Genomic DNA, 14,833 nt, shown 5'->3' with positions numbered 1-14,833 from the left:
TCTAAACAGGAGGGAGCAAAATATCCAATCCAAAGGGGATGACATTAACCAGAAAGTTGCAAGGAGACAGAGCCTGTGCTCGTGTTGGTCTCATCCTCTGCGAGGCTGTCCACAGCCCAGAAAGGGGAGGAATAGATTCACTTTCCATCTCTGCAAAGTAAGATCTTAATTTTGGGGGCATGATTGTAATTTTTCAGAACAGGACATTCGTCTGTTTCAATAGAAGTAGAAAAACATTTGTTTTATAACCAATCCTGTAAATTTAAAACATATCTTGGTTCTTAGTTTCCCATAGGATTTTTCTCCCATTTTTGTACACCTTTTAGAGTTAACTACCTTGATTATTGGTTTAAAAACCAGCAGTCACAGAAATCCCCAAATTCCCCAGTCACCTGCCTTCAGATTTTAATTACACACTGCAAACAACTTTGTTTCCAAAGGCTTGACTAAAGTGGGAATTGTTCTTTGAGATATCCCAGGGAGGAAGATTATTAAAACGTTACTTCTTTTTAAAAATTGGCATTGTAATTTTGAACGGTTACAGGGCTTATCAGCGATAATGAAGTCCCTACCTGAGCTGTAATTAAAAATGCACAGCTTCTGTGCTGTTTGTCCATTGCGTCACATAGGCTAATTAAAGACTTCTTCCATTTCCAGTATGCCCAGTTCCTTCCATTCTACCCCTCCAAAAAAAAATTATGGCCATGACAAAACTTCAGGGTATCATTTGAAAGAATTGTATTAGGGATTAGGCATTAAAGGGTTTAGGATGGAATTTTTCTTTTAAACTACCTTTATGACTACTTTTTCTGCTATGCAGTTTAGAAGTTTGTGGCTTTATTTCTTAGGCTATTTGGTTGCTACTGATAGTCAAATTTCATTTGAGACAAACAATATTGCCCTGCATTTTAATATTTACTCAGCATTTTTTCTTTTTGGACACTGACATAACTTAGATCAACTGTGTATAAGTAAAAGTTCCATGTACAGTTTTTTTAAATGGAATGTATACTTTATCCAAATTTTTACTGTTTGAGATGCTTATGATTTTATTGGACATAAGCAGTGGGGGCTTGTCTGTCTTGTCCGCCATTAAATAAAGATTTGAATGAACTTATAGGAAATACTCATAATAATAAAGCTGTATATAGATAATGAGAATCAAAACTAAATGAGGGTCAGGAATTAAAACAACAAAACCTGTACTTTCAGTGATGGTTGAGCCTCCCAAGTTGGTGTTTTAGATGTGGTGGGCTTACTTGTATAATGCAGTGTGTCAGTGACTCAGCACGAGAAGCATTTCTAGGCTTGCAGTGGTGTGTGTTGGAAGCTCTGTTGGAATTCAGTTAGTTTATTCCTCCACTTACAGATAATTTGAAGGCTGTTGTATTCTGCCTCCTATATTAATGCTGGAAGGCATGGATCGTATGTGGATTTTTTTGCTCTCCTTGTGGATGTTTTGGAGGGAGAATGTATGAGGAGATTTGGAATCAGGTGGACAAAATCCTCTGAGCCTGAAAGTCCTGCCAGGCCAGCATAATCTTAACATCTAATACTGTCAAGGATGTTACAAGGAAAAAATCATAGGACAGTCTCATTCATGAACATGCTTGCAAAAATCCTAAAAAATAACCATTAGATCTATCAACATAAAATGAAAATACATCATGAACAATTTGTGTTTATTCTAGAATGCAGTGTCGGTTTAGCATTCAACAAATCCAACGCATCTCACCATATTAATGATGGAGAAAAAAACTATACAGTCATCATTAGATGCAGGAAACACTAAAATTTAATATCTATTCATGATGAAAAACTTTTAAGCAAACTAGGAAGAGTATCGGTAAGAAAACTTAGAGCAAATATCATATTAGTGTTGAAATACTGAAAAGTTATCTTCTAAAATTGGAAATGAGATAAGGATGCTTGTAATTATCACATTTATTCAGCATTATGTTGTAGGTGCTTGCCATTGCAGTAAGATAAGAAAAAGAAATAAAAGATACTAGAGTTGGAAAAGAGGAAAAAAATTCGGTATATGCAGGCGAAACTATTGTGTATGCAGAAACATCCAAAAGAATCCGTGTAAGTTATTAGACTTAAGATGTGTCTTTAGCATGGTTGCTAGATTCTCTATGGCCATGAACAATTAGAAAATGAAGTTAATAAAGGTACTACTTATAATAGCATTAAAAATCCAAATATATAGGAATAGAACTTGCAAGAAATTTATAATACCTTTACATAGGAAACCATAAAATATTTAGAGAATTTAAGGAACAGGTAAGAAAAGAGGGAATATACCATGTTCATAGTATGAAAGACTAAATATAGAGATGTCTGTTCACCCTAAATTGTTATAGATACTATTCAACCCTAGTCCATAGCATGAAAGAATTTTAGGAGGTGGAAATTGACTATCTGTTTCTAGAATTTATTTAAATGTAGAGGGCAAAGAATTTCAAGACATCCTTGAAGAACAACAGGTGGCAGGACTTATCAGATATCAAGAGTTTATAAAGTTGTAATATTCTAGACCGTGTGGTATTGGCACAAGTGTGGGCAAACAGACGAATGAAACTGAACAGAAAGCCCTGAAACAGAACCAAACATGTGTAGACATTTGATTATGTTAAGTGCAAAATAGTTTGGAAAGGATGGTCTTTTCGGTCATTGGTGTGTGATCCTTGAGATGGGTGTCCATAAATGACACTTGACCCTTACTTTATAACATACACAAAAATCAATGCCAGACAGACTGTAGATCTAAAGATGAAAGGTAAAAAATAATATAGAGTAGCTTCATGGCTTAGAGTAGGGAAAAATGTCTTAAATAGAAAGCCCTGACCATGAATGAGTAGATGCTAAATTGAACTAAATTAAGAACTTCTGTTTGTTAAAATATGCCATTAAGATTAAAAAACGCAATCCAATGACTGGAAGAGAATGTTTGAGTCATGTAAACTGACATGTCTCCTACCTAGAGAATTTAAAGAACTAGAAGAAATCAATAAGAAAGCTAGATAATCCAACAGAAAAATGGCTAAGAGATTTGAACAAGCACTTTACAAACATGCAAATACGCAGACATACAAATGGCCAGTGAACATATGAAAAGAAGCTTAAACTCATTAGGAATCAGGAAGTGCGGATTGAAATAACCCTGAGCTACCACCGTGGAGTCATCAGATTGGCTAAAATGGAAGAGACCAGCGGTCTGCAGCACGGAGAACATGGGGCGACGGCACTCGTATCCCTGACCAGTGGGCGTGTATGGCACAAACATGTTGGAGAATTGACAGGCGTTGTGTACGAAAGCTGAGAATACACGTACCCTATGAGCCAGAATCTCTCTCCTAGGTGTACAAACACCCAGCAGAAATGCATGACTTTACCAAGATTTGTGTATGCTGGTGTTCACGGCAGCATTGTTTGTAATAGCCCCGTTTGGAAACAACCCAGATGTTCATCAGCAGAAGAATGATTGAGTGAATTGTGGTGTAGTCTTACCTTATTCAGTGACAGAAATGAAAAAAATTGAGCTACATGCAACAATGATCTGACGAATTTAATGTTGAGCAAAACATACTAGACATAACAGAGTCCATAACTGTGAGATTTCACTTAGATAAAATTAAAAAGGGGTGTTAGGAGTGAGGAAGGTGATTACCTTTGGGAAGAATAAAGGATTAATACTTGAGTGGGGCATGGAGGGCACTTCTGAGGTAGCTGGCAGTGTCCTGTTTTATGACCTCCATGGTGGTTACTTGGGTTTGTCCACTTTGTGATAATTCTTCAAGCTGTACATTTTGGGGGCTGTGAACCTTTCTGTATATGTGAAATAGTTCTGAGAAAAAAGTCTTTAAAACTTAAGTAGAAAAAGAAATGGAAGGGGACATTTGAATCTATTGTAAATGATTTTTAATGTAATTTAAAAAAAAATCTGTTTCACCTTGGCAATCTGGAATTTTTTAATACCTGAATTTATCTTATAGATTACATTTATGCTCACGTTTGGATATAGCTCTCCTTTTCAGCTAGTGTCTAGTTTTATTTTGACTCATTTTTAGGTATTAATGTTTTCAGTGAAAATCAACTTGGTTTTTGAGCCAGCTTTTCCCTCCTTCTCCCTGTCTTAATTCTACACTTACTTGCCCATCTTTCAGCGAAGTCCTGTCTCTCTGTAAAGCGTAAGACCTTATTAGTCTTCCTTTCTTCTATACTTAAAGCCAGCAAGTCTCTAAGTATGGTCCGGGGACTCCTGGGGGGTCTCCAGGACCTTTTTAGGGGTCAGTGAGATCATACTTATTTTCATAAGTATACTAAGACATTCTCTGCCCTTCTTACTTTCATCCTCTCACAGTATGCAGTGTGTGTTTCAGAGGCTACGTGATGGGGCCACAATTACCTGAAAAGACTATTAAACACTCCTGTTTTCAACCAGAGATCTGTATGAGACCGAATCGTCTTCACATACTGCAACCAAAACAACGTATCGCAACAGATTGAATTCAGAGAGCAGATACGAACATCTAGCTGCCTTCTCTTAAGCCAGACATTAAAAAACTTGCAAAATTATAATCATGCCAATAATTTTTTGTCTTGAGAAATATAGTTATTTTTCTTTAAAGATATATTTACGTTAACACGTAAGTTTATTTTGTCCTTTTCAGTGATTTAATATTTAAAACGTTTCTGCCTTAATTTCTGATGAGGTAAAGATTGATAAGTGTCACTCGTGAGCAACAGCTCTCTGAGGTTTTAGATTGTAAGAGATTCTAGGGGCTTCCCTGGTGGCGCAGTGGTTGAGAATCTGCCTGCCAATAATGCAGGGGACACGGGTTCGAGCCCTGGTCTGGGAAGATCCCACGTGCCGCAGAGCAGCTGGGCCCGTGAGCCACAATTGCTGAGCCTGCGCGTCTGGAGCCTGTGCCCCGCAACGGGAGGGGCCGCGATAGTGAAAGGCCCGCGCACCGCGATGAAGAGCGGTCCCCACTTGCCACAACTAGAGAAAGCCCTAGCACAGAAACGAAGACCCAACATAGCAATCAATCAATCAATCAATTAATCAATAAAAAAATAAATCTTTAAAAAAAAAAAAAAAAAAAAGATTCTAAACAAAAATATTGTTGCTTCTTACGACAGTGGTTCACCTGCGGACTTTTACAAAGTACTGATGCCTGTGTCCTAGTCCCAGAAATTGCGATTTAGGTGGTCTGGTATGTTGCATAGGTTTTGAAATTTCTAAATAATCTCTAGGTGATTTCTAATGTGTAGACAAACTTGAGAATTTTACTGATACATATTTCGGAATGATGGTATGGCATGTGCTTATGTAACTTCTGTTCTTGCCATCTTGAAAAAGGTATAAGACAGTGGTTCCCAAATTTGCACAGAAGAATCACCTGAGGATCTTAATTTCATTTTTGATTGTTGATCTTTTATAGAAAAACACTTGATTTTTTAAAAAAAGTAACTTTTTATTTGGAGGCAGTTGTAGACTCAGGAGGTTGCAGAAGTAGAACAGAGAGGCCATATGTACTCTTCACCCAGACCCCCCAGTGGTAACATCTTACATAGCTATAGTATGCTATCAAGACCACATAATTGACATGGGTACAATCTGTAGACCGTACTCAGATTTCACCAGTTTGTACACACACTCATTTGTGTGTCCTATGTGCCTTAATCTCATACATAGATTCATGTAACCGCCGTTGAGTTGTGGACCGTTTGTCACCACAAAGGAACCCCTTTGTGCTTCCTCTTTGTGGTCACTGCAGTTGATTGTTGTGTACCGATTAGTGTCATGTGACCTTGTAGAACCTGTCTTTTGGTTCTAATAGTGTCATTGTGGATTCCCTAGGACTTTCTACATATAGGATCATGACACGCACTAGTCATGAAATTGACTAGCAAGATAATTTTACTTCTTTTTCCATCTGCGTGGTCTCCCTCCCTTCTTTCTTTTTTGCCTTTCCGCACCGGGTGAAACTTCCATTCCAATACTGAATAGAACAGGCATTCTTGCCTTATTCCTGTTTTTAAGGGGAAAGCATTCAGTCATTCAGTATGATGTTAGTTGTAGTTTTTGTAGATGCCCTTTATCAGGTTGAGGAAATTTTTTTCAATTCTTAGTTTGTTGGGAGTTTTTAACCACAAATGGGTGTTGGATTTTGTGAAAGAAAAATCTGTATCTATTGAGACACCCATGTAGTACTGTCTTTTATTAATAAGACATATAGGCGAATTGATTTTTGGAGATTAAACCAACTTTGCATTCTTTGGATAAATCCCATTTGTTCATGGTATGTAATTCTTTTTCTGTGTTTCTAGATTTGATTTGTTAATATTTTGTTGAGTATTTTTGCATCTAATTCATGAGGGATATTGATCTGTAGTTTTCTTGTGCTATTTTTGTCTGGCGTTGGTGTCAGCATAAAACTGGTTTCATAGAATGAGTTAGGAAGTGTTTCCTCTTCTAGAAAAATTTGTGAAAGATTGGTATTTCTTTTTTAGGTATTCACCTGTGAAGTCATTTGGGCCTGAGATTTTCTCTGTGGGAAGATTTTTAATTACTAATTCAGTCTTTTAACTTGCTATACATTTATTCAGCTTATCTCTTTAAGTCAGTTTTGTTAATTTGTATGTTTCCAGGAATTTTCCTTTTCATCTAAATTGTCTAGTTTGGTGGCATGAACTTCTTCAGAGTATTCCCTCGTAATCCTTGTGAAGTTTTTATGGTTGGTAGTGATCAGTGTCTATTCTTCATTCTTGATTTTACCAGCTTGTGATTTCTCTCCTTTTTTTTTGTGGTCTTTCTAAAGGTTTGTCAGTTTTGTTAATCTCCTACCATCTAGGTAGAACTTAACCTCAAAACTGTCGAAAAATGGTCTGTGACTGTGTTTTATTTTTTAAAAGAGAGGTGAAAAGCATTTATTTTAAAATTAACTTTCATCTTTTCAAAGAAACATTTGAGAGCTTATCTGAGGCTAAAATGTTATTCAGTAATAATTCGGTTTGGTAGGTTAAAAGTGAGAGGAAAAAAGGAAATGAGTTTAAAGGAAATGATGGAAATCATCTATGTACCTATTTATGTTGACTGTGTTTTAGACTATAGAATTTTAGAATGATAATTGTCTGGAACTGTCTTTCTACTGTGAAACTGTAAAACAACAAGAAGAGAGAAACGAGATTAAAATACAAAAGTAAATAAAATATCCAAGCTAGAGAAGGGGAAGGATGGTGATGAGTCATTATAAGCAAATTATTTAATTTTTTTTTTTGCTTTCCTTTTATTGAGTAATTTGAGATGATAGACAAAATTCAAATATTTTAATGTTCCATGGATTACATAGGTGAGTAGCCTGATTCCCGACAAACATTAAACTGAAGTGCCGAGAATAGGAAATAAGGTTGAAAATAACAGTTCTTTTTTGCTGAGGAGACATTTATATTTTGGGTTGTTTTGCGGATATAACAAAATCTCATGTTCATTATCACCGTGCCTATTTTACCATTATTTTTTTGTCTCTTTGAACTTTTGTGGGAAAAAGAATGAAAGACAAGAAAAACATGATTCTCTGTATCTTGCTCCCTCTTTGTCCCCACCTTGCGGTGATCTTTAGACACGATATACACCCTTGTGATGACCCTTTTCCACCAGGAGACAGCATTCCTAACGGTTAGCATGCCCACTGATTGTGCACGGTCATCAGAAACGAATGAATGAGCCCAGAAAAAATGAAACTGAATCATGCCGGAAAACACGTGATTTCTAGATTGACTGCATTTCCGAAACCTTAGATGTTGAAAATTAGAGATGCCTGTATTTCCAGTCATTTCTTACTGTGTATTTTTGGCTTTCCAATATGTAAATTTGCATTTAAAAATAACCTCTTAAGTTTTTCCATTTAGAAGGGTATTAGGATAGGTTTTTATTAATATGAATACGTTCAAAAGTTGGCTTTCATGTTGTTTTTCCTTCAGAAGTGCTGTAGCATAAAGTAGCTTAAAAATTTGTGCAGTTTCTATTTCTCTCAGGAACATCTCAAAGAACCTCAGTGAATAGAATCCCACTTTCAATGGGCTTTGTATAAAAGCGGCCAAGCATTAGATGCATATGCGTTTGTATGTCCAGTTAGCATTCAAATATTATTTCTGAAGTGTTGGATTTCATATAATACATTTTGGTGCTTGTTGACTTTTTTTTCCCCCTTTAATTCTAGTGTCAGCCTCAAATTATTTCTGGTAATTTTGGAATTTCTTTCTTTTTTTTTTTTAAAGATGTTTGTTTTGCAGGCATTGGTCATTGGTGAAATGAGGAATCCTTCCTTATCTGGATGAATGGAATGTGATTTCTTTTCCTAAATTGAGTGAAATTTGATTCATCCTGGTCTTCTCATGAAAATACTAAAATAAATCATAAGATTCGGCAAATTTCATTTAAATTTAAGTTCCCAGAATTTCTCAAGTGTTAGGGATATGAACAGTAGTTAGTTAAATCACATTTTAGGAAAGTTGAGTAAATAGAAACCCAGAGAGGTTTGAGTTGACCAGAGCTTTTTGATGTTTTCCTTCCCTCTCCCCCAGATGTATAAACGGTAAATGCCGTATCCTAATATTATGTTTTAATACTCTCACTGTTAAATCTAGCATAGTTTTATAACTTTTTTAGTCACTAGTATTTCCTTGCTGCCATATGTAAGTTGTTGCGTATTGCTTCAGTTTTCTTAATTTGCTGAGATATCCTGTATGTATGTTTAAGAATGTATGTATTTAATAGACTTACTACCCCGAGTTTTACTTTTGCTGCTAATTGCTCCTTTTGGAAGGAAAACAAGCGATAAACTTTGAAGGAAGCAGTAGGAGATGGGTTAGCTGTAAGTGTCGGGGAGGACAGGGGACAGTCCTGAGTGACTTGCCAAGTTTCAGAGAAGTTATGATGAAGAAATCAGTTGGAAGCTTTCACTCTAGTTCCAACCAGAGTTACTCCCTTCTGGCTGCTTGGCATTCTGATGAAAATTTTGTTAAAAAAAAAAAAAAAGTTACAAAACTACTGCTCTGTGGTCAAGGGGTCCCAAGTTATATTATCAATGGAAGACAATCAGAGCTTCTTGGCTTTTTATTTTTAATGACCATTTACTAGAGATTCTTTCCTTGACAGTCGTTTGCTATGACACTATGCCAGCTAGGCTCTGGAATCAGAACAGAGGGACCATTTGGAACATTGAAGAAAGAGGAATATGCCTTGGTGATTATTCAGCCCCTGCTTTGGGATAGGATGTCAGTAAGTGTGGACTCTATGTTTGCTGGAATTGCTTCCAGGTCTTAGAATCAGGAGTAAAGGCACTTTCTTTTAGTAGTTGGTGGATGTGTGGCTTGCAGACACTATTCTGTAAAACCTTAGATTCCCCTTTACAGGTTCTTGAACCACATTTGTGGTTCACCTGAAGCAGATGTACAGGATCTAAGGGATGCCTTCTGTATGTGTCTCATTTCTAGCCCATTTAATGCTTCTATTCTTATTTTTTTCTTTTCTTTTTTTCACCTACTTCCAATAAATGCTGTCTTGTTTCTGGAGCACAGTGGGATTTGCTCAGGGCAGGATGATTGAGTGCCTCTCAGACCCGACGAGAGACAGACTGGCAACCCAGTCAAGAGCAGGTGTTTGGAGCTGGACTGATTGGGGGTCACATCTTGGCTTTGCTGTTTATTAGCTGTGTGGTTTGGGGGCCGTTTCTTAACTTCCGTGAGCCTTGATTTCCTTGTCTAAGAACAATGCCTGCCCCGCAGAGTTGATGTAAGGAGTAAAGGAAGCCACGTGAATACTGAATGAAGGGTTGACTTCTGTACTGAGAGTAAAAAATCGCCCAGGAATCGGCAGAATAAAGAACAATAGCAAGAGCAAGAAAATTCCTAAGAAACCTTCAGACCTGTGTGTGCGTCTTGGGACCACACCTTGGAAGAGAGGGCAGAACAACCTGGATGTCCTTCCTAGCTGTTAACAGATCTCCTAAGAGGGTCAACACCTTGAGGGCATAATGAGTCACTAAGAAAGATGTCGATGGGCACCTCTATGGACGTTTAAAAATGGGGCAGAAAGAAATGAATGCAAAGTGATAATTTGCAGCCTGGGGTCTTAGTGAAAAGAGGGTAACAGCTAAGGTGCCGTGGCTTGGACAGAGTTCGTGGGCAATGTGTATCAGCTCTCATAAGAGTGCACGTCTGATGATTTACGTGTTAGATGTCTTCATTATATGATCAAATTTGATGTCTACAACAGTCCTCTACGGGAGCTTTTTATTCAGATGGTCCCGGTTCGTGTGAGGGCAAGTTCCAGGGGCAACAGAGACAAGCAAGGATGGGAAAAAGTAGGATGATTTTCCTTAATGGATGAGACACAGAAAAGTTCTCCTGGGCCTCAAGCAACGGGTGAATGGGTAACGCTGGCTGAGGACTTGATTCAGCGGGGGGCCCTTTCTCCTGTACACCTGTTGTTATTCTGTCTGTGCCCAAAACGGTCGCACAGAAGATGCAGAGAAGGTCATAGTCAGAGTCGGCACAGGTGAGGGGGAAGCAGGGCCCAGGGATCCTCAAACCCAAGCACAGTTCTTTTATGTTAGGTGATGTTTTCATTAAAAATTCCTTATTCTATTAAAAAGCATTTATTTTTTTAATTATGAATTTCCTGGTTTTGTTGCTTCTTTGGGCAGTTTTTCAGAAAAGTGGCCCTAAACACACTGTACTGAGGCTTGGGAGCTGCCTTTAAATTATCCTTCTGTAATCTGTAGAATGTCCCTTCTTCCTTCTTAAAGCTGTGACAGTCTTGTGAAGCCACTCTTGCTTTCCTGAGGTTTGCCTTTGTGGTCGGGAGGCTGTCAGGACCGCTTCATTCCCCTCGGATACTAGGGGCAGATGGTGACAGGCCTCAGCAGTGTGTTTGCTACCTCAGTAGCCCGAAAAGGTTTGGAGGGCAGAAGCCACCGCTCACCAGGAAGTGATCTGCTCAAAAGGATCCTGAGAACTCAGTTCAGTGAAGTTCATTTTGGGCTCAGGGCAGTGAATCTCTGACCTCCTGGAAGATACTGCATTTTTGCCTAATGTTTACTTAAATCTCTAACTTTTAAGTGGCACCTCTGGTGCTCTCCTACCATCCCCCTCCCTTCCAGGAAAAAATAAGAAAAAAAAGACACCCTTGGTTTTGCAGGATTATGGAGATCGAGCAAGCATTATAACAAAGGCACTTCATCACGGCTTAGTCACAGGGGGCCAGTAAATTAACAGAATGGGGAGCCTTTCTATTGCTTTTTCTTGAGGGCTGATGGTTTCTGCTGGAATACAAATGCAACATCTCAGGATTTTAAAGATCTTACTATGAAAATCCTTGACTGTGGCAAATGAGGGTGTCTTATTATAATTCACGGGAAATACTTGCTAAGAGTGCTTCTTTAGAGCGCTTATTTTTAGAGTAAAAGTGTGACTTTAATTTCCAGTACTAGGCAGTGAACATAATTTTTATGAAACAGTATTCATAGGATCTAGAATTGAGCCTGTATGGCCTCTGTTAACCTAATCGGTATTTGATCTATTCACTGCTGAATATTGAGTCTGGTTGTTAGCCAAAGAATTATTTATTACAGAAACTATGAAGGACAGCTTATTGGAATTGACTTATAATTTCATTCATTTCTTCATAATTACCAGGTAAAAGGATGATTTGTCTTGAGTTCAGTCATTCCTCAAATTAAAATAAGGAACTTATAAAATATTTCTCAGTTTTATGTTATCTGGGAAGCATTCATGGGCGGCAAAGAAACATGTGAGATAAATTCAGGGATTTCACTTGCTAGTATCTGTGTGTTGAAGGTACCTATAGGACAAGAGGTTTTGGAATCTCTTGCAAAGTCAGAATTGCCCTGTAGATGATCCTACAGAGAGTCAGAACTGTTTCAAAGTCTTTGTAAATGGAACGAAGTGAAAACAGTTCCTCCTTGGATAGTTCTGACGGCTGGCGCTGTTTGGCCAAGGTTATGGAGGAGAAGTAGCATACAGCCTCTGGGGAGAGGCGGGGCGGGGGTGGGCAGGTTCCTTCTGAATCAGAGCTTTCATCATGAAATACATAACGTCCTCCCAAGTGATAGTGTGGGAAGCAAAAGAGGAAGAAAATCTTTGAAAAAATTGACAGAAGTGAGCGAATACATAATTGTAACAGGTAATATTTGCATGTCAAAGAGAAAGAATGAATGGATGAGAACTTGGCGGAATGCCAGATAGGGATAAAGGGGAAAAGTCCACAAGGAGTAAAAATTGCCTGGTTTCTGGACCAATATGATACTGAAGAATGATTGAGTTTAAATAGCAGCTGTTTACATTACCCTGCAGATAGAGTACCCACTCAGCTGATAGGCTGTTACGGGGTGCCTTCTGGTTTGGGGCCGAGTCACTTAGGTATACTTAGGTATACCCATAAACTAATTTTTTTTAAATCCCATGGTTAGAAGGGATTTGCTTGTAAGTAATACATTAGATAACTGTAATTTTGCTTTATTCAGTCACGTGGGGAAATACGAAGATTGAAACATGTTGCTGCTGTTGATAAGGGCATCCGTTCCTCACGGTTTGTTTCACTAATAAGTTAGATGGTAAGCTTCTGGAAGGCAGAAGACTGGTTGTTCTTCATCTTAGAGTTTGGCTTACATGCAGCAGGCACCCAATCGTGTCTGTTGACATTGTAAACTATAGGTGAGCACTCACTGCTGAGTCTGCATGCCGACTGTCAGACCATACATCCCAGAGCAGACTTATTCTGAAAAAATGCCTGTTGCTTTGCCCTGTGTATGTTTTGCTAAAGTTAAACTGTGACCCCCCCAATGCCTAATGAAAGACTTACTGTGTTGCCGATGGTTTCTAGTGTGAGTAGAGGTCACAGCTGAGCGTGGTGCTGTAGAAATCTCACCCCACAGGGCTAGGCAAGAAAGAAGGGTTTGAGGTCGTTTCCATGGATTCTGTGAGATTTATTTTTTTATTGTTTTAAAACTATCTTCTGAGTAATCTGGGATTGTATGGCAAACAGAAGGAGTGCTGTGCTTGGATGGCAGAGAATCTGGGTTTGTCTGATGGTTAGAATTGTAACGCTCCGAAGGGGCTTCATTCGGTGAGTGATTTTGGCTTTGTTTGTAGGATTTTCAGTAATGAAGTAATATTTGATTTTTTCAAGTAGTTTAACATTTGGCTTCTGTTGTTCAATCATGTTTCACAAGACCTTCTCCACTGCAAGATTATTAAAAAAAATCTTCTGTGTTTCTTCTGGTCCTTTGTTGGTTCCATTTGGAACTTTTGGCATGAGGAGTAAGTAAGGACTCTGTTTGATTCCCCCCACCCCCCACGATGGATTGTTACAGTAGCATTTAATGAATAATCTTTACTCCAGTGATATGAAATGCCACATCCATTTTATACTGAGTTCCTAGGTATTATGAGTCATTTCTGCATTTCAGCACCACGCTAATTAATCGCTGTAGCTTTACAGTGCCTCAGTATCCGATACGGATGCTCTCTACTCTTTAGTCTTCTTTTTCAGAATTCTGTATCTTTGCTTGTTTTCCCATAAGAACTTTAAGATCGCCTTGTCTAGTTCCTAAGAGGATTGTTGGGGATACGTAGAGAAAGCCTTCCTCTGTGATGAATGACGCTCTGGAATCTTAGAACCCCATCTGTGTCATAAGCCTGGAGACTTGGTTTTAGACCTAGTTCTGATGTTAACTGGCTCTGTAATAAAAAAAAAATTAGATTCATGTTTTACTATTTTACGGGTGTTTGCAGGTGGCTTTTAAAAAATTACTGTGTACTCATGGTGGTTTTCTTTACTTTCTCAATCACTGGGCACAACTATTGTAAGAATCCTTAACATTTTTTAGCATTGCAGAGGGGTCCTCATCCTTTCAAAAGTTGGAAACAACTGAATTAGAGTACTCTAAGCTCTTTTTTGTTCTAAAATTCAATTCTAAGTAAATGAAAGGTGGTATATCATCAGTCCAATCAAGGATTGAATTTAAATCTTTGTAGCCACTGAAAGGGCTACTCTACCAAGAGAAACTGCAGAAATGGTTCTTGGCAAGATCATTTGTCTGTTTCTTTCTTTTTCTCTGGAAGCAGTTGGTGTTTTGAAAGGAAGCATATTGTCTAGATTTTCAAAGTTCTCTAAAAACAGGATGGGAGAGTGCGTTATTTTCGAAGCATGTAACATGATTGCATCTTCAGCAGAATTAAGTGCTTTGAAAGCTTGAATTCTTTGTGTTGTCATAGTTGACTATTATGCTTGAAATAAGTATGGATATATCCTCTTCCCTTTCTGAGTGTTCATTGTTAGGTTGGGGGAGAGCCTTGGACAGAATGATTGTGGGATCCTCTTCCCTTTCTGAGTGTTCATTGTTAGGTTGGGGGAGAGCCTTGGACAGAATGATTGTGGGATCCTCTTCCCTTTCTGAGTGTTCATTGTTAGGTTGGGGGAGAGCCTTGGACAGAATGATTGTGGGATCCTCTTCCCTTTCTGAGTGTTCATTGTTAGGTTGGGGGAGAGCCTTGGACAGAATGATTGTGGGATCTTCTTCCCTTTCTGAGTGTTCATTGTTAGGTTGGGGGAGAGCCTTGGACAGAATGATTGTGGGATCTTCTTCCCTTTCTGAGTGTTCATTGTTAGGTTGGGGGAGAGCCTTGGACAGAATGATTGTGGGATCTTCTTCCCTTTCTGAGTGTTCATTGTTAGGTTGGGGGAGAGCCTTGGACAGAATGATTGTGGGAGGAGACAATCAAGGCTGTGTTAATTTTC

The 14,833-nt window shown here is 38.4% G+C and overlaps 1 protein-coding gene across 4 annotated transcripts in view; it reads left to right on the top strand.

Annotated features, from left to right (window-relative positions):
• Positions 1–14,833, top strand: part of WASF3 (WASP family member 3) — a 94,153-nt gene that overhangs the window by 5,968 nt on the left and 73,352 nt on the right. The gene's annotated exons all lie outside the window — the stretch shown is intronic.

The sequence above is a fragment of the Balaenoptera acutorostrata genome, chromosome 18 (assembly GCF_949987535.1).
Source record: "Balaenoptera acutorostrata chromosome 18, mBalAcu1.1, whole genome shotgun sequence".
Classification (NCBI taxonomy): domain Eukaryota; kingdom Metazoa; phylum Chordata; class Mammalia; order Artiodactyla; family Balaenopteridae; genus Balaenoptera; species Balaenoptera acutorostrata.
Note: the sequence above shows the minus strand (reverse complement) of the source record. Positions and strands in the feature narration are given on the sequence as shown.